The sequence below is a fragment of the Schistocerca gregaria genome, unplaced genomic scaffold, assembly GCF_023897955.1.
Source record: "Schistocerca gregaria isolate iqSchGreg1 unplaced genomic scaffold, iqSchGreg1.2 ptg001661l, whole genome shotgun sequence".
Taxonomy (NCBI): domain Eukaryota; kingdom Metazoa; phylum Arthropoda; class Insecta; order Orthoptera; family Acrididae; genus Schistocerca; species Schistocerca gregaria.
In genome coordinates, this window is record NW_026062926.1 from 15,460 (window position 1) to 36,727 (window position 21,268).

Consider the following 21,268-nt stretch of genomic DNA (forward strand, 5'->3'; position numbering starts at 1 on the left):
AAAAAAAAAAAAAAAACCTGTTCCCGTCCGACCACCGAAGATAAGCAACAACGTTTATATTCGGATCGGCGACCGCCTGGGAACTCTGGCTGTCTTCATTTCTTGCTTTCTTGTCGCTACCCCCTGCCAGCCGTTTTTTCATGCTACCTTTCTCATGTGACAAAGATGCTTCCATACTGATTTTAAACTATCGTAAGATACGATATTAAGGAACTCAGTTTGAAAAGAGTGCGCCAAGGAAGACTTCCAAAGAGTCTCTGGAAATAACAAAAACAGTATGAAGTGACAGAAATGTTGTGAAATACGTCAGGGCATATTGTTTTGTAGCAGTGCACAACGGCAAATTTGTAAACAAAAATTTACCTTTCGTCGCTACAAGAGATGGATACTTTGTCGAAAAGCCTGTGTCTTGTGTGCATGTTTTCGCACCTTTCCACGGCACGGCGCGGCACAGAGCTGCTCTGGTAGCTCCGAACGGCCGCACACGTCGCCTCGGACACGCCGGTTCGGCCCGCGCCCATCTCGCAGATGTTCCTCGTGCTTGTGCTGTCATATGGACCGCGACCCGAGCGGCAGCGAGCGGCAGTCGAGCAAAGTCGGGACAAGTCGGGACGGAAGGTGACAGCCGATTATGCACCGTGCGAATTACGCAAATATCTAGAAGCGCGACGCGTGTCAGGCAGGTGAGAACGCTTCTCTCGGTCCAGCAGGACACTGCCACACCCCGCGCAGTCCACCCGCCGCCCGGCCGCGCGCAATCCCTGCGACGGACAACAATAACAAGGTGCGTCTCCCGCGAGTGTCGGAGGCCGCACGAACCAAACGAATGACGGGCGGTGCAACGAGCAGCTGTGTTGTGCGTCTGGACCCACGTGGCGGCGCGCCGCACTGCGCGTCGCCTTCGAGGTGGAAGGACGTGCTTTGCGTCAAATGTGCCACCGAAAATGGCGATTGCGTGTATTGGGAGGAGAGGCGAATCCTTCTTGTGCCGTGCGGCTACAGTATAAGGACGCCAACGGCCATACCATGTTGAATACACCGTTCTCGTCCGATCACCGAAGTTAAGCAACATCGGGCCCGGTTAGTACTTGGATGGGTGACCGCCTGGGAACACCGGGTGCTGTTGGCTCCCTCTCTTCTTTCAAATTTTTATGTCTCTACACCTGCCAGCCCTCTTTTTCATACAAACTCTCAGGTGCGACAAAGATGCTTCCACAAGCATTTTAAACTACTGTATTAAACGAAAGATGCGAAATTACAGTAATGAACTCAGTTTGTACAAGAATGCGCGGAGGAAGAGTGATAGGAACTCGTTGAAAATAACGAAACACTGCGAATCGACAGATGTGCTCTTGAAATGCGTCAGAGCCTACTGTTTTGTAGGAGCGCTAAATTCCAAAAACTAACTACATTAAAAAAAAAAAAAACCTGTTCCCGTCCGACCACCGAAGATAAGCAACAACGTTTATATTCGGATCGGCGACCGCCTGGGAACTCTGGCTGTCCTTCATTTCTTGCTTTCTTGTCGCTACCCCTGCCAGCCGTTTTTTCATGCTACCTTTCTCATGTGACAAAGATGCTTCCATACTGATTTTAAACTATCGTAAGATACGATATTAAGGAACTCAGTTTGAAAAGAGTGCGCCAAGGAAGACTTCCAAAGAGTCTCTGGAAATAACAAAACAGTATGAAGTGACAGAAATGTTGTGAAATACGTCAGGGCATATTGTTTTGTAGCAGTGCACAACGGCAAATTTGTAAACAAAAATTTACCTTTCGTCGCTACAAGAGATGGATACTTTGTCGAAAAGCCTGTGTCTTGTGTGCATGTTTTCGCACCTTTCCACGGCACGGCGCGGCACAGAGCTGCTCTGGTAGCTCCGAACGGCCGCACACGTCGCCTCGGACACGCCGGTTCGGCCCGCGCCCATCTCGCAGATGTTCCTCGTGCTTGTGCTGTCATATGGACCGCGACCCGAGCGGCAGCGAGCGGCAGTCGAGCAAAGTCGGGACAAGTCGGGACGGAAGGTGACAGCCGATTATGCACCGTGCGAATTACGCAAATATCTAGAAGCGCGACGCGTGTCAGGCAGGTGAGAACGCTTCTCTCGGTCCAGCAGGACACTGCCACACCCCGCGCAGTCCACCCGCCGCCCGGCCGCGCGCAATCCCTGCGACGGACAACAATAACAAGGTGCGTCTCCCGCGAGTGTCGGAGGCCGCACGAACCAAACGAATGACGGGCGGTGCAACGAGCAGCTGTGTTGTGCGTCTGACCCACGTGGCGGCGCGCCGCACTGCGCGTCGCCTTCGAGGTGGAAGGACGTGCTTTGCGTCAAATGTGCCACCGAAAATGGCGATTGCGTGTATTGGGAGGAGAGGCGAATCCTTCTTGTGCCGTGCGGCTACAGTATAAGGACGCCAACGGCCATACCATGTTGAATACACCGTTCTCGTCCGATCACCGAAGTTAAGCAACATCGGGCCCGGTTAGTACTTGGATGGGTGACCGCCTGGGAACACCGGGTGCTGTTGGCTCCCTCTCTTCTTTCAAATTTTATGTCTCTACACCTGCCAGCCCCTCTTTTCATACAAACTCTCAGGTGCGACAAAGATGCTTCCACAAGCATTTTAAACTACTGTATTAAACGAAAGATGCGAAATTACAGTAATGAACTCAGTTTGTACAAGAATGCGCGGAGGAAGAGTGATAGGAACTCGTTGAAAATAACGAAACACTGCGAAATCGACAGATGTGCTCTTGAAATGCGTCAGAGCCTACTGTTTTGTAGGAGCGCTAAATTCCAAAAACTAACTACATTAAAAAAAAAAAAAAACCTGTTCCCGTCCGACCACCGAAGATAAGCAACAACGTTTATATTCGGATCGGCGACCGCCTGGGAACTCTGGCTGTCTTCATTTCTTGCTTTCTTGTCGCTACCCCTGCCAGCCGTTTTTTCATGCTACCTTTCTCATGTGACAAAGATGCTTCCATACTGATTTTAAACTATCGTAAGATACGATATTAAGGAACTCAGTTTGAAAAGAGTGCGCCAAGGAAGACTTCCAAAGAGTCTCTGGAAATAACAAAACAGTATGAAGTGACAGAAATGTTGTGAAATACGTCAGGGCATATTGTTTTGTAGCAGTGCACAACGGCAAATTTGTAAACAAAAATTTACCTTTCGTCGCTACAAGAGATGGATACTTTGTCGAAAAGCCTGTGTCTTGTGTGCATGTTTTCGCACCTTTCCACGGCACGGCGCGGCACAGAGCTGCTCTGGTAGCTCCGAACGGCCGCACACGTCGCCTCGGACACGCCGGTTCGGCCGCGCCCATCTCGCAGATGTTCCTCGTGCTTGTGCTGTCATATGGACCGCGACCCGAGCGGCAGCGAGCGGCAGTCGAGCAAAGTCGGGACAAGTCGGGACGGAAGGTGACAGCCGATTATGCACCGTGCGAATTACGCAAATATCTAGAAGCGCGACGCGTGTCAGGCAGGTGAGAACGCTTCTCTCGGTCCAGCAGGACACTGCCACACCCCGCGCAGTCCACCCGCCGCCCGGCCGCGCGCAATCCCTGCGACGGACAACAATAACAAGGTGCGTCTCCCGCGAGTGTCGGAGGCCGCACGAACCAAACGAATGACGGGCGGTGCAACGAGCAGCTGTGTTGTGCGTCTGACCCACGTGGCGGCGCGCCGCACTGCGCGTCGCCTTCGAGGTGGAAGGACGTGCTTTGCGTCAAATGTGCCACCGAAAATGGCGATTGCGTGTATTGGGAGGAGAGGCGAATCCTTCTTGTGCCGTGCGGCTACAGTATAAGGACGCCAACGGCCATACCATGTTGAATACACCGGTTCTCGTCCGATCACCGAAGTTAAGCAACATCGGGCCCGGTTAGTACTTGGATGGGTGACCGCCTGGGAACACCGGGTGCTGTTGGCTCCCTCTCTTCTTTCAAATTTTATGTCTCTACACCTGCCAGCCCTCTTTTCATACAAACTCTCAGGTGCGACAAAGATGCTTCCACAAGCATTTTAAACTACTGTATTAAACGAAAGATGCGAAATTACAGTAATGAACTCAGTTTGTACAAGAATGCGCGGAGGAAGAGTGATAGGAACTCGTTGAAAATAACGAAACACTGCGAATCGACAGATGTGCTCTTGAAATGCGTCAGAGCCTACTGTTTTGTAGGAGCGCTAAATTCCAAAAACTAACTACATTAAAAAAAAAAAAAACCTGTTCCCGTCCGACCACCGAAGATAAGCAACAACGTTTATATTCGGATCGGCGACCGCCTGGGAACTCTGGCTGTCTTCATTTCTTGCTTTCTTGTCGCTACCCCTGCCAGCCGTTTTTTCATGCTACCTTTCTCATGTGACAAAGATGCTTCCATACTGATTTTAAACTATCGTAAGATACGATATTAAGGAACTCAGTTTGAAAGAGTGCGCCAAGGAAGACTTCCAAAGAGTCTCTGGAAATAACAAAACAGTATGAAGTGACAGAAATGTTGTGAAATACGTCAGGGCATATTGTTTTGTAGCAGTGCACAACGGCAAATTTGTAAACAAAAATTTACCTTTCGTCGCTACAAGAGATGGATACTTTGTCGAAAAGCCTGTGTCTTGTGTGCATGTTTTCGCACCTTTCCACGGCACGGCGCGGCACAGAGCTGCTCTGGTAGCTCCGAACGGCCGCACACGTCGCCTCGGACACGCCCGGTTCGGCCCGCGCCCATCTCGCAGATGTTCCTCGTGCTTGTGCTGTCATATGGACCGCGACCCGAGCGGCAGCGAGCGGCAGTCGAGCAAAGTCGGGACAAGTCGGGACGGAAGGTGACAGCCGATTATGCACCGTGCGAATTACGCAAATATCTAGAAGCGCGACGCGTGTCAGGCAGGTGAGAACGCTTCTCTCGGTCCAGCAGGACACTGCCACACCCCGCGCAGTCCACCCGCCGCCCGGCCGCGCGCAATCCCTGCGACGGACAACAATAACAAGGTGCGTCTCCCGCGAGTGTCGGAGGGCCGCACGAACCAAACGAATGACGGGCGGTGCAACGAGCAGCTGTGTTGTGCGTCTGACCCACGTGGCGGCGCGCCGCACTGCGCGTCGCCTTCGAGGTGGAAGGACGTGCTTTGCGTCAAATGTGCCACCGAAAATGGCGATTGCGTGTATTGGGAGGAGAGGCGAATCCTTCTTGTGCCGTGCGGCTACAGTATAAGGACGCCAACGGCCATACCATGTTGAATACACCGGTTCTCGTCCGATCACCGAAGTTAAGCAACATCGGGCCCGGTTAGTACTTGGATGGGTGACCGCCTGGGAACACCGGGTGCTGTTGGCTCCCTCTCTTCTTTCAAATTTTATGTCTCTACACCTGCCAGCCCTCTTTTCATACAAACTCTCAGGTGCGACAAAGATGCTTCCACAAGCATTTTAAACTACTGTATTAAACGAAAGATGCGAAATTACAGTAATGAACTCAGTTTGTACAAGAATGCGCGGAGGAAGAGTGATAGGAACTCGTTGAAAATAACGAAACACTGCGAATCGACAGATGTGCTCTTGAAATGCGTCAGAGCCTACTGTTTTGTAGGAGCGCTAAATTCCAAAAACTAACTACATTAAAAAAAAAAAAAACCTGTTCCCGTCCGACCACCGAAGATAAGCAACAACGTTTATATTCGGATCGGCGACCGCCTGGGAACTCTGGCTGTCTTCATTTCTTGCTTTCTTGTCGCTACCCCTGCCAGCCGTTTTTTCATGCTACCTTTCTCATGTGACAAAGATGCTTCCATACTGATTTTAAACTATCGTAAGATACGATATTAAGGAACTCAGTTTGAAAAGAGTGCGCCAAGGAAGACTTCCAAAGAGTCTCTGGAAATAACAAAACAGTATGAAGTGACAGAAATGTTGTGAAATACGTCAGGGCATATTGTTTTGTAGCAGTGCACAACGGCAAATTTGTAAACAAAAATTTACCTTTCGTCGCTACAAGAGATGATACTTTGTCGAAAAGCCTGTGTCTTGTGTGCATGTTTTCGCACCTTTCCACGGCACGGCGCGGCACAGAGCTGCTCTGGTAGCTCCGAACGGCCGCACACGTCGCCTCGGACACGCCGGTTCGGCCCGCGCCCATCTCGCAGATGTTCCTCGTGCTTGTGCTGTCATATGGACCGCGACCCGAGCGGCAGCGAGCGGCAGTCGAGCAAAGTCGGGACAAGTCGGGACGGAAGGTGACAGCCGATTATGCACCGTGCGAATTACGCAAATATCTAGAAGCGCGACGCGTGTCAGGCAGGTGAGAACGCTTCTCTCGGTCCAGCAGGACACTGCCACACCCCGCGCAGTCCACCCGCCGCCCGGCCGCGCGCAATCCCTGCGACGGACAACAATAACAAGGTGCGTCTCCCGCGAGTGTCGGAGGCCGCACGAACCAAACGAATGACGGGCGGTGCAACGAGCAGCTGTGTTGTGCGTCTGACCCACGTGGCGGCGCGCCGCACTGCGCGTCGCCTTCGAGGTGGAAGGACGTGCTTTGCGTCAAATGTGCCACCGAAAATGGCGATTGCGTGTATTGGGAGGAGAGGCGAATCCTTCTTGTGCCGTGCGGCTACAGTATAAGGACGCCAACGGCCATACCATGTTGAATACACCGGTTCTCGTCCGATCACCGAAGTTAAGCAACATCGGGCCCGGTTAGTACTTGGATGGGTGACCGCCTGGGAACACCGGGTGCTGTTGGCTCCCTCTCTTCTTTCAAATTTTATGTCTCTACACCTGCCAGCCCTCTTTTCATACAAACTCTCAGGTGCGACAAAGATGCTTCCACAAGCATTTTAAACTACTGTATTAAACGAAAGATGCGAAATTACAGTAATGAACTCAGTTTGTACAAGAATGCGCGGAGGAAGAGTGATAGGAACTCGTTGAAAATAACGAAACACTGCGAATCGACAGATGTGCTCTTGAAATGCGTCAGAGCCTACTGTTTTGTAGGAGCGCTAAATTCCAAAAACTAACTACATTAAAAAAAAAAAAAACCTGTTCCCGTCCGACCACCGAAGATAAGCAACAACGTTTATATTCGGATCGGCGACCGCCTGGGAACTCTGGCTGTCTTCATTTCTTGCTTTCTTGTCGCTACCCCTGCCAGCCGTTTTTTCATGCTACCTTTCTCATGTGACAAAGATGCTTCCATACTGATTTTAAACTATCGTAAGATACGATATTAAGGAACTCAGTTTGAAAAGAGTGCGCCAAGGAAGACTTCCAAAGAGTCTCTGGAAATAACAAAACAGTATGAAGTGACAGAAATGTTGTGAAATACGTCAGGGCATATTGTTTTGTAGCAGTGCACAACGGCAAATTTGTAAACAAAAATTTACCTTTCGTCGCTACAAGAGATGGATACTTTGTCGAAAAGCCTGTGTCTTGTGTGCATGTTTTCGCACCTTTCCACGGCACGGCGCGGCACAGAGCTGCTCTGGTAGCTCCGAACGGCCGCACACGTCGCCTCGGACACGCCGGTTCGGCCCGCGCCCATCTCGCAGATGTTCCTCGTGCTTGTGCTGTCATATGGACCGCGACCCGAGCGGCAGCGAGCGGCAGTCGAGCAAAGTCGGGACAAGTCGGGACGGAAGGTGACAGCCGATTATGCACCGTGCGAATTACGCAAATATCTAGAAGCGCGACGCGTGTCAGGCAGGTGAGAACGCTTCTCTCGGTCCAGCAGGACACTGCCACACCCCGCGCAGTCCACCCGCCGCCCGGCCGCGCGCAATCCCTGCGACGGACAACAATAACAAGGTGCGTCTCCCGCGAGTGTCGGAGGCCGCACGAACCAAACGAATGACGGGCGGTGCAACGAGCAGCTGTGTTGTGCGTCTGACCCACGTGGCGGCGCGCCGCACTGCGCGTCGCCTTCGAGGTGGAAGGACGTGCTTTGCGTCAAATGTGCCACCGAAAATGGCGATTGCGTGTATTGGGAGGAGAGGCGAATCCTTCTTGTGCCGTGCGGCTACAGTATAAGGACGCCAACGGCCATACCATGTTGAATACACCGGTTCTCGTCCGATCACCGAAGTTAAGCAACATCGGGCCCGGTTAGTACTTGGATGGGTGACCGCCTGGGAACACCGGGTGCTGTTGGCTCCCTCTCTTCTTTCAAATTTTATGTCTCTACACCTGCCAGCCCTCTTTTCATACAAACTCTCAGGTGCGACAAAGATGCTTCCACAAGCATTTTAAACTACTGTATTAAACGAAAGATGCGAAATTACAGTAATGAACTCAGTTTGTACAAGAATGCGCGGAGGAAGAGTGATAGGAACTCGTTGAAAATAACGAAACACTGCGAATCGACAGATGTGCTCTTGAAATGCGTCAGAGCCTACTGTTTTGTAGGAGCGCTAAATTCCAAAAACTAACTACATTAAAAAAAAAAAAAACCTGTTCCCGTCCGACCACCGAAGATAAGCAACAACGTTTATATTCGGATCGGCGACCGCCTGGGAACTCTGGCTGTCTTCATTTCTTGCTTTCTTGTCGCTACCCCTGCCAGCCGTTTTTTCATGCTACCTTTCTCATGTGACAAAGATGCTTCCATACTGATTTTAAACTATCGTAAGATACGATATTAAGGAACTCAGTTTGAAAAGAGTGCGCCAAGGAAGACTTCCAAAGAGTCTCTGGAAATAACAAAACAGTATGAAGTGACAGAAATGTTGTGAAATACGTCAGGGCATATTGTTTTGTAGCAGTGCACAACGGCAAATTTGTAAACAAAAATTTACCTTTCGTCGCTACAAGAGATGGATACTTTGTCGAAAAGCCTGTGTCTTGTGTGCATGTTTTCGCACCTTTCCACGGCACGGCGCGGCACAGAGCTGCTCTGGTAGCTCCGAACGGCCGCACACGTCGCCTCGGACACGCCGGTTCGGCCCGCGCCCATCTCGCAGATGTTCCTCGTGCTTGTGCTGTCATATGGACCGCGACCCGAGCGGCAGCGAGCGGCAGTCGAGCAAAGTCGGGACAAGTCGGGACGGAAGGTGACAGCCGATTATGCACCGTGCGAATTACGCAAATATCTAGAAGCGCGACGCGTGTCAGGCAGGTGAGAACGCTTCTCTCGGTCCAGCAGGACACTGCCACACCCCGCGCAGTCCACCCGCCGCCCGGCCGCGCGCAATCCCTGCGACGGACAACAATAACAAGGTGCGTCTCCCGCGAGTGTCGGAGGCCGCACGAACCAAACGAATGACGGGCGGTGCAACGAGCAGCTGTGTTGTGCGTCTGACCCACGTGGCGGCGCGCCGCACTGCGCGTCGCCTTCGAGGTGGAAGGACGTGCTTTGCGTCAAATGTGCCACCGAAAATGGCGATTGCGTGTATTGGGAGGAGAGGCGAATCCTTCTTGTGCCGTGCGGCTACAGTATAAGGACGCCAACGGCCATACCATGTTGAATACACCGGTTCTCGTCCGATCACCGAAGTTAAGCAACATCGGGCCCGGTTAGTACTTGGATGGGTGACCGCCTGGGAACACCGGGTGCTGTTGGCTCCCTCTCTTCTTTCAAATTTTATGTCTCTACACCTGCCAGCCCTCTTTTCATACAAACTCTCAGGTGCGACAAAGATGCTTCCACAAGCATTTTAAACTACTGTATTAAACGAAAGATGCGAAATTACAGTAATGAACTCAGTTTGTACAAGAATGCGCGGAGGAAGAGTGATAGGAACTCGTTGAAAATAACGAAACACTGCGAATCGACAGATGTGCTCTTGAAATGCGTCAGAGCCTACTGTTTTGTAGGAGCGCTAAATTCCAAAAACTAACTACATTAAAAAAAAAAAAAACCTGTTCCCGTCCGACCACCGAAGATAAGCAACAACGTTTATATTCGGATCGGCGACCGCCTGGGAACTCTGGCTGTCTTCATTTCTTGCTTTCTTGTCGCTACCCCTGCCAGCCGTTTTTTCATGCTACCTTTCTCATGTGACAAAGATGCTTCCATACTGATTTTAAACTATCGTAAGATACGATATTAAGGAACTCAGTTTGAAAAGAGTGCGCCAAGGAAGACTTCCAAAGAGTCTCTGGAAATAACAAAACAGTATGAAGTGACAGAAATGTTGTGAAATACGTCAGGGCATATTGTTTTGTAGCAGTGCACAACGGCAAATTTGTAAACAAAAATTTACCTTTCGTCGCTACAAGAGATGGATACTTTGTCGAAAAGCCTGTGTCTTGTGTGCATGTTTTCGCACCTTTCCACGGCACGGCGCGGCACAGAGCTGCTCTGGTAGCTCCGAACGGCCGCACACGTCGCCTCGGACACGCCGGTTCGGCCCGCGCCCATCTCGCAGATGTTCCTCGTGCTTGTGCTGTCATATGGACCGCGACCCGAGCGGCAGCGAGCGGCAGTCGAGCAAAGTCGGGACAAGTCGGGACGGAAGGTGACAGCCGATTATGCACCGTGCGAATTACGCAAATATCTAGAAGCGCGACGCGTGTCAGGCAGGTGAGAACGCTTCTCTCGGTCCAGCAGGACACTGCCACACCCCGCGCAGTCCACCCGCCGCCCGGCCGCGCGCAATCCCTGCGACGGACAACAATAACAAGGTGCGTCTCCCGCGAGTGTCGGAGGCCGCACGAACCAAACGAATGACGGGCGGTGCAACGAGCAGCTGTGTTGTGCGTCTGACCCACGTGGCGGCGCGCCGCACTGCGCGTCGCCTTCGAGGTGGAAGGACGTGCTTTGCGTCAAATGTGCCACCGAAAATGGCGATTGCGTGTATTGGGAGGAGAGGCGAATCCTTCTTGTGCCGTGCGGCTACAGTATAAGGACGCCAACGGCCATACCATGTTGAATACACCGGTTCTCGTCCGATCACCGAAGTTAAGCAACATCGGGCCCGGTTAGTACTTGGATGGGTGACCGCCTGGGAACACCGGGTGCTGTTGGCTCCCTCTCTTCTTTCAAATTTTATGTCTCTACACCTGCCAGCCCTCTTTTCATACAAACTCTCAGGTGCGACAAAGATGCTTCCACAAGCATTTTAAACTACTGTATTAAACGAAAGATGCGAAATTACAGTAATGAACTCAGTTTGTACAAGAATGCGCGGAGGAAGAGTGATAGGAACTCGTTGAAAATAACGAAACACTGCGAATCGACAGATGTGCTCTTGAAATGCGTCAGAGCCTACTGTTTTGTAGGAGCGCTAAATTCCAAAAACTAACTACATTAAAAAAAAAAAAAAACCTGTTCCCGTCCGACCACCGAAGATAAGCAACAACGTTTATATTCGGATCGGCGACCGCCTGGGAACTCTGGCTGTCTTCATTTCTTGCTTTCTTGTCGCTACCCCTGCCAGCCGTTTTTTCATGCTACCTTTCTCATGTGACAAAGATGCTTCCATACTGATTTTAAACTATCGTAAGATACGATATTAAGGAACTCAGTTTGAAAAGAGTGCGCCAAGGAAGACTTCCAAAGAGTCTCTGGAAATAACAAAACAGTATGAAGTGACAGAAATGTTGTGAAATACGTCAGGGCATATTGTTTTGTAGCAGTGCACAACGGCAAATTTGTAAACAAAAATTTACCTTTCGTCGCTACAAGAGATGGATACTTTGTCGAAAAGCCTGTGTCTTGTGTGCATGTTTTCGCACCTTTCCACGGCACGGCGCGGCACAGAGCTGCTCTGGTAGCTCCGAACGGCCGCACACGTCGCCTCGGACACGCCGGTTCGGCCCGCGCCCATCTCGCAGATGTTCCTCGTGCTTGTGCTGTCATATGGACCGCGACCCGAGCGGCAGCGAGCGGCAGTCGAGCAAAGTCGGGACAAGTCGGGACGGAAGGTGACAGCCGATTATGCACCGTGCGAATTACGCAAATATCTAGAAGCGCGACGCGTGTCAGGCAGGTGAGAACGCTTCTCTCGGTCCAGCAGGACACTGCCACACCCCGCGCAGTCCACCCGCCGCCCGGCCGCGCGCAATCCCTGCGACGGACAACAATAACAAGGTGCGTCTCCCGCGAGTGTCGGAGGCCGCACGAACCAAACGAATGACGGGCGGTGCAACGAGCAGCTGTGTTGTGCGTCTGACCCACGTGGCGGCGCGCCGCACTGCGCGTCGCCTTCGAGGTGGAAGGACGTGCTTTGCGTCAAATGTGCCACCGAAAATGGCGATTGCGTGTATTGGGAGGAGAGGCGAATCCTTCTTGTGCCGTGCGGCTACAGTATAAGGACGCCAACGGCCATACCATGTTGAATACACCGGTTCTCGTCCGATCACCGAAGTTAAGCAACATCGGGCCCGGTTAGTACTTGGATGGGTGACCGCCTGGGAACACCGGGTGCTGTTGGCTCCCTCTCTTCTTTCAAATTTTATGTCTCTACACCTGCCAGCCCTCTTTTCATACAAACTCTCAGGTGCGACAAAGATGCTTCCACAAGCATTTTAAACTACTGTATTAAACGAAAGATGCGAAATTACAGTAATGAACTCAGTTTGTACAAGAATGCGCGGAGGAAGAGTGATAGGAACTCGTTGAAAATAACGAAACACTGCGAATCGACAGATGTGCTCTTGAAATGCGTCAGAGCCTACTGTTTTGTAGGAGCGCTAAATTCCAAAAACTAACTACATTAAAAAAAAAAAAAACCTGTTCCCGTCCGACCACCGAAGATAAGCAACAACGTTTATATTCGGATCGGCGACCGCCTGGGAACTCTGGCTGTCTTCATTTCTTGCTTTCTTGTCGCTACCCCTGCCAGCCGTTTTTTCATGCTACCTTTCTCATGTGACAAAGATGCTTCCATACTGATTTTAAACTATCGTAAGATACGATATTAAGGAACTCAGTTTGAAAAGAGTGCGCCAAGGAAGACTTCCAAAGAGTCTCTGGAAATAACAAAACAGTATGAAGTGACAGAAATGTTGTGAAATACGTCAGGGCATATTGTTTTGTAGCAGTGCACAACGGCAAATTTGTAAACAAAAATTTACCTTTCGTCGCTACAAGAGATGGATACTTTGTCGAAAAGCCTGTGTCTTGTGTGCATGTTTTCGCACCTTTCCACGGCACGGCGCGGCACAGAGCTGCTCTGGTAGCTCCGAACGGCCGCACACGTCGCCTCGGACACGCCGGTTCGGCCCGCGCCCATCTCGCAGATGTTCCTCGTGCTTGTGCTGTCATATGGACCGCGACCCGAGCGGCAGCGAGCGGCAGTCGAGCAAAGTCGGGACAAGTCGGGACGGAAGGTGACAGCCGATTATGCACCGTGCGAAATTACGCAAATATCTAGAAGCGCGACGCGTGTCAGGCAGGTGAGAACGCTTCTCTCGGTCCAGCAGGACACTGCCACACCCCGCGCAGTCCACCCGCCGCCCGGCCGCGCGCAATCCCTGCGACGGACAACAATAACAAGGTGCGTCTCCCGCGAGTGTCGGAGGCCGCACGAACCAAACGAATGACGGGCGGTGCAACGAGCAGCTGTGTTGTGCGTCTGACCCACGTGGCGGCGCGCCGCACTGCGCGTCGCCTTCGAGGTGGAAGGACGTGCTTTGCGTCAAATGTGCCACCGAAAATGGCGATTGCGTGTATTGGGAGGAGAGGCGAATCCTTCTTGTGCCGTGCGGCTACAGTATAAGGACGCCAACGGCCATACCATGTTGAATACACCGGTTCTCGTCCGATCACCGAAGTTAAGCAACATCGGGCCCGGTTAGTACTTGGATGGGTGACCGCCTGGGAACACCGGGTGCTGTTGGCTCCCTCTCTTCTTTCAAATTTTATGTCTCTACACCTGCCAGCCCTCTTTTCATACAAACTCTCAGGTGCGACAAAGATGCTTCCACAAGCATTTTAAACTACTGTATTAAACGAAAGATGCGAAATTACAGTAATGAACTCAGTTTGTACAAGAATGCGCGGAGGAAGAGTGATAGGAACTCGTTGAAAATAACGAAACACTGCGAATCGACAGATGTGCTCTTGAAATGCGTCAGAGCCTACTGTTTTGTAGGAGCGCTAAATTCCAAAAACTAACTACATTAAAAAAAAAAAAAACCTGTTCCCGTCCGACCACCGAAGATAAGCAACAACGTTTATATTCGGATCGGCGACCGCCTGGGAACTCTGGCTGTCTTCATTTCTTGCTTTCTTGTCGCTACCCCTGCCAGCCGTTTTTTCATGCTACCTTTCTCATGTGACAAAGATGCTTCCATACTGATTTTAAACTATCGTAAGATACGATATTAAGGAACTCAGTTTGAAAAGAGTGCGCCAAGGAAGACTTCCAAAGAGTCTCTGGAAATAACAAAACAGTATGAAGTGACAGAAATGTTGTGAAATACGTCAGGGCATATTGTTTTGTAGCAGTGCACAACGGCAAATTTGTAAACAAAAATTTACCTTTCGTCGCTACAAGAGATGGATACTTTGTCGAAAAGCCTGTGTCTTGTGTGCATGTTTTCGCACCTTTCCACGGCACGGCGCGGCACAGAGCTGCTCTGGTAGCTCCGAACGGCCGCACACGTCGCCTCGGACACGCCGGTTCGGCCCGCGCCCATCTCGCAGATGTTCCTCGTGCTTGTGCTGTCATATGGACCGCGACCCGAGCGGCAGCGAGCGGCAGTCGAGCAAAGTCGGGACAAGTCGGGACGGAAGGTGACAGCCGATTATGCACCGTGCGAATTACGCAAATATCTAGAAGCGCGACGCGTGTCAGGCAGGTGAGAACGCTTCTCTCGGTCCAGCAGGACACTGCCACACCCCGCGCAGTCCACCCGCCGCCCGGCCGCGCGCAATCCCTGCGACGGACAACAATAACAAGGTGCGTCTCCCGCGAGTGTCGGAGGCCGCACGAACCAAACGAATGACGGGCGGTGCAACGAGCAGCTGTGTTGTGCGTCTGACCCACGTGGCGGCGCGCCGCACTGCGCGTCGCCTTCGAGGTGGAAGGACGTGCTTTGCGTCAAATGTGCCACCGAAAATGGCGATTGCGTGTATTGGGAGGAGAGGCGAATCCTTCTTGTGCCGTGCGGCTACAGTATAAGGACGCCAACGGCCATACCATGTTGAATACACCGGTTCTCGTCCGATCACCGAAGTTAAGCAACATCGGGCCCGGTTAGTACTTGGATGGGTGACCGCCTGGGAACACCGGGTGCTGTTGGCTCCCTCTCTTCTTTCAAATTTTATGTCTCTACACCTGCCAGCCCTCTTTTCATACAAACTCTCAGGTGCGACAAAGATGCTTCCACAAGCATTTTAAACTACTGTATTAAACGAAAGATGCGAAATTACAGTAATGAACTCAGTTTGTACAAGAATGCGCGGAGGAAGAGTGATAGGAACTCGTTGAAAATAACGAAACACTGCGAATCGACAGATGTGCTCTTGAAATGCGTCAGAGCCTACTGTTTTGTAGGAGCGCTAAATTCCAAAAACTAACTACATTAAAAAAAAAAAAAACCTGTTCCCGTCCGACCACCGAAGATAAGCAACAACGTTTATATTCGGATCGGCGACCGCCTGGGAACTCTGGCTGTCTTCATTTCTTGCTTTCTTGTCGCTACCCCTGCCAGCCGTTTTTTCATGCTACCTTTCTCATGTGACAAAGATGCTTCCATACTGATTTTAAACTATCGTAAGATACGATATTAAGGAACTCAGTTTGAAAAGAGTGCGCCAAGGAAGACTTCCAAAGAGTCTCTGGAAATAACAAAACAGTATGAAGTGACAGAAATGTTGTGAAATACGTCAGGGCATATTGTTTTGTAGCAGTGCACAACGGCAAATTTGTAAACAAAAATTTACCTTTCGTCGCTACAAGAGATGGATACTTTGTCGAAAAGCCTGTGTCTTGTGTGCATGTTTTCGCACCTTTCCACGGCACGGCGCGGCACAGAGCTGCTCTGGTAGCTCCGAACGGCCGCACACGTCGCCTCGGACACGCCGGTTCGGCCCGCGCCCATCTCGCAGATGTTCCTCGTGCTTGTGCTGTCATATGGACCGCGACCCGAGCGGCAGCGAGCGGCAGTCGAGCAAAGTCGGGACAAGTCGGGACGGAAGGTGACAGCCGATTATGCACCGTGCGAATTACGCAAATATCTAGAAGCGCGACGCGTGTCAGGCAGGTGAGAACGCTTCTCTCGGTCCAGCAGGACACTGCCACACCCCGCGCAGATCCACCCGCCGCCCGGCCGCGCGCAATCCCTGCGACGGACAACAATAACAAGGTGCGTCTCCCGCGAGTGTCGGAGGCCGCACGAACCAAACGAATGACGGGCGGTGCAACGAGCAGCTGTGTTGTGCGTCTGACCCACGTGGCGGCGCGCCGCACTGCGCGTCGCCTTCGAGGTGGAAGGACGTGCTTTGCGTCAAATGTGCCACCGAAAATGGCGATTGCGTGTATTGGGAGGAGAGGCGAATCCTTCTTGTGCCGTGCGGCTACAGTATAAGGACGCCAACGGCCATACCATGTTGAATACACCGGTTCTCGTCCGATCACCGAAGTTAAGCAACATCGGGCCCGGTTAGTACTTGGATGGGTGACCGCCTGGGAACACCGGGTGCTGTTGGCTCCCTCTCTTCTTTCAAATTTTATGTCTCTACACCTGCCAGCCCTCTTTTCATACAAACTCTCAGGTGCGACAAAGATGCTTCCACAAGCATTTTAAACTACTGTATTAAACGAAAGATGCGAAATTACAGTAATGAACTCAGTTTGTACAAGAATGCGCGGAGGAAGAGTGATAGGAACTCGTTGAAAATAACGAAACACTGCGAATCGACAGATGTGCTCTTGAAATGCGTCAGAGCCTACTGTTTTGTAGGAGCGCTAAATTCCAAAAACTAACTACATTAAAAAAAAAAAAAACCTGTTCCCGTCCGACCACCGAAGATAAGCAACAACGTTTATATTCGGATCGGCGACCGCCTGGGAACTCTGGCTGTCTTCATTTCTTGCTTTCTTGTCGCTACCCCTGCCAGCCGTTTTTTCATGCTACCTTTCTCATGTGACAAAGATGCTTCCATACTGATTTTAAACTATCGTAAGATACGATATTAAGGAACTCAGTTTGAAAAGAGTGCGCCAAGGAAGACTTCCAAAGAGTCTCTGGAAATAACAAAACAGTATGAAGTGACAGAAATGTTGTGAAATACGTCAGGGCATATTGTTTTGTAGCAGTGCACAACGGCAAATTTGTAAACAAAAATTTACCTTTCGTCGCTACAAGAGATGGATACTTTGTCGAAAAGCCTGTGTCTTGTGTGCATGTTTTCGCACCTTTCCACGGCACGGCGCGGCACAGAGCTGCTCTGGTAGCTCCGAACGGCCGCACACGTCGCCTCGGACACGCCGGTTCGGCCCGCGCCCATCTCGCAGATGTTCCTCGTGCTTGTGCTGTCATATGGACCGCGACCCGAGCGGCAGCGAGCGGCAGTCGAGCAAAGTCGGGACAAGTCGGGACGGAAGGTGACAGCCGATTATGCACCGTGCGAATTACGCAAATATCTAGAAGCGCGACGCGTGTCAGGCAGGTGAGAACGCTTCTCTCGGTCCAGCAGGACACTGCCACACCCCGCGCAGTCCACCCGCCGCCCGGCCGCGCGCAATCCCTGCGACGGACAACAATAACAAGGTGCGTCTCCCGCGAGTGTCGGAGGCCGCACGAACCAAACGAATGACGGGCGGTGCAACGAGCAGCTGTGTTGTGCGTCTGACCCACGTGGCGGCGCGCCGCACTGCGCGTCGCCTTCGAGGTGGAAGGACGTGCTTTGCGTCAAATGTGCCACCGAAAATGGCGATTGCGTGTATTGGGAGGAGAGGCGAATCCTTCTTGTGCCGTGCGGCTACAGTATAAGGACGCCAACGGCCATACCATGTTGAATACACCGGTTCTCGTCCGATCACCGAAGTTAAGCAACATCGGGCCCGGTTAGTACTTGGATGGGTGACCGCCTGGGAACACCGGGTGCTGTTGGCTCCCTCTCTTCTTTCAAATTTTATGTCTCTACACCTGCCAGCCCTCTTTTCATACAAACTCTCAGGTGCGACAAAGATGCTTCCACAAGCATTTTAAACTACTGTATTAAACGAAAGATGCGAAATTACAGTAATGAACTCAGTTTGTACAAGAATGCGCGGAGGAAGAGTGATAGGAACTCGTTGAAAATAACGAAACACTGCGAATCGACAGATGTGCTCTTGAAATGCGTCAGAGCCTACTGTTTTGTAGGAGCGCTAAATTCCAAAAACTAACTACATTAAAAAAAAAAAAACCTGTTCCCGTCCGACCACCGAAGATAAGCAACAACGTTTATATTCGGATCGGCGACCGCCTGGGAACTCTGGCTGTCTTCATTTCTTGCTTTCTTGTCGCTACCCCTGCCAGCCGTTTTTTCATGCTACCTTTCTCATGTGACAAAGATGCTTCCATACTGATTTTAAACTATCGTAAGATACGATATTAAGGAACTCAGTTTTGAAAAGAGTGCGCCAAGGAAGACTTCCAAAGAGTCTCTGGAAATAACAAAACAGTATGAAGTGACAGAAATGTTGTGAAATACGTCAGGGCATATTGTTTTGTAGCAGTGCACAACGGCAAATTTGTAAACAAAAATTTACCTTTCGTCGCTACAAGAGATGGATACTTTGTCGAAAAGCCTGTGTCTTGTGTGCATGTTTTCGCACCTTTCCACGGCACGGCGCGGCACAGAGCTGCTCTGGTAGCTCCGAACGGCCGCACACGTCGCCTCGGACACGCCGGTTCGGCCCGCGCCCATCTCGCAGATGTTCCTCGTGCTTGTGCTGTCATATGGACCGCGACCCGAGCGGCAGCGAGCGGCAGTCGAGCAAAGTCGGGACAAGTCGGGACGGAAGGTGACAGCCGATTATGCACCGTGCGAATTACGCAAATATCTAGAAGCGCGACGCGTGTCAGGCAGGTGAGAACGCTTCTCTCGGTCCAGCAGGACACTGCCACACCCCGCGCAGTCCACCCGCCGCCCGGCCGCGCGCAATCCCTGCGACGGACAACAATAACAAGGTGCGTCTCCCGCGAGTGTCGGAGGCCGCACGAACCAAACGAATGACGGGCGGTGCAACGAGCAGCTGTGTTGATGCGTCTGACCCACGTGGCGGCGCGCCGCACTGCGCGTCGCCTTCGAGGTGGAAGGACGTGCTTTGCGTCAAATGTGCCACCGAAAATGGCGATTGCGTGTATTGGGAGGAGAGGCGAATCCTTCTTGTGCCGTGCGGCTACAGTATAAGGACGCCAACGGCCATACCATGTTGAATACACCGGTTCTCGTCCGATCACCGAAGTTAAGCAACATCGGGCCCGGTTAGTACTTGGATGGGTGACCGCCTGGGAACACCGGGTGCTGTTGGCTCCCTCTCTTCTTTCAAATTTTATGTCTCTACACCTGCCAGCCCTCTTTTCATACAAACTCTCAGGTGCGACAAGATGCTTCCACAAGCATTTTAAACTACTGTATTAAACGAAAGATGCGAATTACAGTAATGAACTCAGTTTGTACAAGAATGCGCGGAGGAAGAGTGATAGGAACTCGTTGAAAATAACGAAACACTGCGAATCGACAGATGTGCTCTTGAAATGCGTCAGAGCCTACTGTTTTGTAGGAGCGCTAAATTCCAAAAACTAACTACATTAAAAAAAAAAAAAACCTGTTCCCGTCCGACCACCGAAGATAAGCAACAACGTTTATATTCGGATCGGCGACCGCCTGGGAACTCTGGCTGTCTTCATTTCTTGCTTTCTTGTCGCTACCCCTGCCAGCCGTTTTTTCATGCTACCTTTCTCATGTGACAAAGATGCTTCCCATACTGATTTTAAACTATCGTAAGATACGATATTAAGGAACTCAGTTTGAAAAGAGTGCGCCAAGGAAGACTTCCAAAGAGTCTCTGGAAATAACAAAACAGTATGAAGTGACAGAAATGTTGTGAAATACGTCAGGGCATATTGTTTTGTAGCAGTGCACAACGGCAAATTTGTAAACAAAAATTTACCTTTCGTCGCTACAAGAGATGGATACTTTGTCGAAAAGCCTGTGTCTTGTGTGCATGTTTTCGCACCTTTCCACGGCACGGCGCGGCCACAGAGCTGCTCTGGTAGCTCCGAACGGCCGCACACGTCGCCTCGACACGCCGGTTCGGCCCGCGCCCATCTCGCAGATGTTCCTCGTGCTTGTGCTGTCATATGGACCGCGACCCGAGCGGCAGCGAGCGGCAGTCCGAGCAAAGTCGGGACAAGTCGGGACGGAAGGTGACAGCCGATTATGCACCGTGCGAATTACGCAAATATTCTAGAAGCGCGACGCGTGTCAGGCAGGTGAGAACGCTTCTCTCGGTCCCAGCAGGACACTGCCACACCCCCGCGCAGTCCACCCGCCGCCCGGCCGCGCGCAATCCCTGCGACGGACAACAAATAACAAGGTGCGTCTCCCGCGAGTGTCGGAGGCCGCACGAACCAAACGAATGACGGGCGGTGCAACGAGCAGCTGTGTTGTGCGTCTGACCCACGTGGCGGCGCGCCCGCACTGCGCGTCGCCTTCGAGGGTGGAAGGACGTGCTTTGCGTCAAATGTGCCAACCGAAAATGGCGATTGCGTGTATTGGGAGGAAGGCGAATCCTTCTTGTGCCGTGCGGCTACAGTATAAGGACGCCAACGCCATACCATGTTGAATACACACCGGTTCTCGTCCGATCACCGAAGTTAAGCAACATCGGGCCCGGTTAGTACTTGGATGGGTGACCGCCTGGGAACACCGGGTGCCTGTTGGCTCCCTCTCTTCTTTCAATTTTATGTCTCTACACCTGCCAGCCCTCTTTTCATACAAACTCTCAGGTGCGACAAAGATGCTTCCACAAGCATTTTTAAACTACTGTATTAAACGAAAGATGCGAAATTACAGTAATGAACTCAGTTTGTACAAGAATGCGCGGAGGAAGAGTGATAGGAACTCGTTGAAAATAACGAAACACTGCGAATCGACAGATGTGCTCTTGAAATGCGTCAGAGCCTACTGTTTTGTAGGAGCGCTAAATTCCAAAAACTAACTACATTAAAAAAAAAAAAAACCTGTTCCCGTCCGACCACCGAAGATAAGCAACAACGTTTATATTCGGATCGGCGACCGCCTGGGAACTCTGGCTGTCTTCATTTCTTGCTTTCTTGTCGCTACCCCTGCCAGATCTGTCTCGCGTGGT

The 21,268-nt window shown here is 51.4% G+C and overlaps 15 non-coding genes across 15 annotated transcripts; all 15 read left to right on the forward strand.

Moving 5' to 3' along the window:
• The first annotated feature begins 1,011 nt into the window (after positions 1 to 1,011).
• On the forward strand, positions 1,012 to 1,129 carry LOC126333956 (5S ribosomal RNA). The gene has a single exon (XR_007564464.1). It is a non-coding gene; the product is annotated as a 5S ribosomal RNA (ribosomal RNA).
• Positions 1,130 to 2,420: 1,291 nt separating this feature from the next.
• On the forward strand, positions 2,421 to 2,538 carry LOC126333957 (5S ribosomal RNA). Its single transcript, XR_007564465.1, has one exon. It is a non-coding gene; the product is annotated as a 5S ribosomal RNA (ribosomal RNA).
• A 1,290-nt stretch (positions 2,539 to 3,828) lies between these two features.
• Positions 3,829 to 3,947, forward strand: LOC126333942 (5S ribosomal RNA). The gene has a single exon (XR_007564450.1). It is a non-coding gene; the product is annotated as a 5S ribosomal RNA (ribosomal RNA).
• A 1,289-nt stretch (positions 3,948 to 5,236) lies between these two features.
• On the forward strand, positions 5,237 to 5,355 carry LOC126333943 (5S ribosomal RNA). Its single transcript, XR_007564451.1, has one exon. It is a non-coding gene; the product is annotated as a 5S ribosomal RNA (ribosomal RNA).
• A 1,287-nt stretch (positions 5,356 to 6,642) lies between these two features.
• On the forward strand, positions 6,643 to 6,761 carry LOC126333944 (5S ribosomal RNA). The gene has a single exon (XR_007564452.1). It is a non-coding gene; the product is annotated as a 5S ribosomal RNA (ribosomal RNA).
• Positions 6,762 to 8,049: 1,288 nt separating this feature from the next.
• LOC126333945 (5S ribosomal RNA) lies at positions 8,050 to 8,168 on the forward strand. Its single transcript, XR_007564453.1, has one exon. It is a non-coding gene; the product is annotated as a 5S ribosomal RNA (ribosomal RNA).
• A 1,288-nt stretch (positions 8,169 to 9,456) lies between these two features.
• Positions 9,457 to 9,575, forward strand: LOC126333946 (5S ribosomal RNA). Its single transcript, XR_007564454.1, has one exon. It is a non-coding gene; the product is annotated as a 5S ribosomal RNA (ribosomal RNA).
• Positions 9,576 to 10,863: 1,288 nt separating this feature from the next.
• LOC126333948 (5S ribosomal RNA) lies at positions 10,864 to 10,982 on the forward strand. The gene has a single exon (XR_007564456.1). It is a non-coding gene; the product is annotated as a 5S ribosomal RNA (ribosomal RNA).
• Positions 10,983 to 12,271: 1,289 nt separating this feature from the next.
• Positions 12,272 to 12,390, forward strand: LOC126333949 (5S ribosomal RNA). The gene has a single exon (XR_007564457.1). It is a non-coding gene; the product is annotated as a 5S ribosomal RNA (ribosomal RNA).
• Positions 12,391 to 13,679: 1,289 nt separating this feature from the next.
• LOC126333950 (5S ribosomal RNA) lies at positions 13,680 to 13,798 on the forward strand. Its single transcript, XR_007564458.1, has one exon. It is a non-coding gene; the product is annotated as a 5S ribosomal RNA (ribosomal RNA).
• A 1,288-nt stretch (positions 13,799 to 15,086) lies between these two features.
• Positions 15,087 to 15,205, forward strand: LOC126333951 (5S ribosomal RNA). The gene has a single exon (XR_007564459.1). It is a non-coding gene; the product is annotated as a 5S ribosomal RNA (ribosomal RNA).
• A 1,289-nt stretch (positions 15,206 to 16,494) lies between these two features.
• LOC126333952 (5S ribosomal RNA) lies at positions 16,495 to 16,613 on the forward strand. Its single transcript, XR_007564460.1, has one exon. It is a non-coding gene; the product is annotated as a 5S ribosomal RNA (ribosomal RNA).
• A 1,288-nt stretch (positions 16,614 to 17,901) lies between these two features.
• On the forward strand, positions 17,902 to 18,020 carry LOC126333953 (5S ribosomal RNA). The gene has a single exon (XR_007564461.1). It is a non-coding gene; the product is annotated as a 5S ribosomal RNA (ribosomal RNA).
• Positions 18,021 to 19,309: 1,289 nt separating this feature from the next.
• LOC126333954 (5S ribosomal RNA) lies at positions 19,310 to 19,428 on the forward strand. Its single transcript, XR_007564462.1, has one exon. It is a non-coding gene; the product is annotated as a 5S ribosomal RNA (ribosomal RNA).
• Positions 19,429 to 20,722: 1,294 nt separating this feature from the next.
• LOC126333960 (5S ribosomal RNA) lies at positions 20,723 to 20,843 on the forward strand. The gene has a single exon (XR_007564467.1). It is a non-coding gene; the product is annotated as a 5S ribosomal RNA (ribosomal RNA).
• The last annotated feature ends 425 nt before the right edge of the window (positions 20,844 to 21,268 follow it).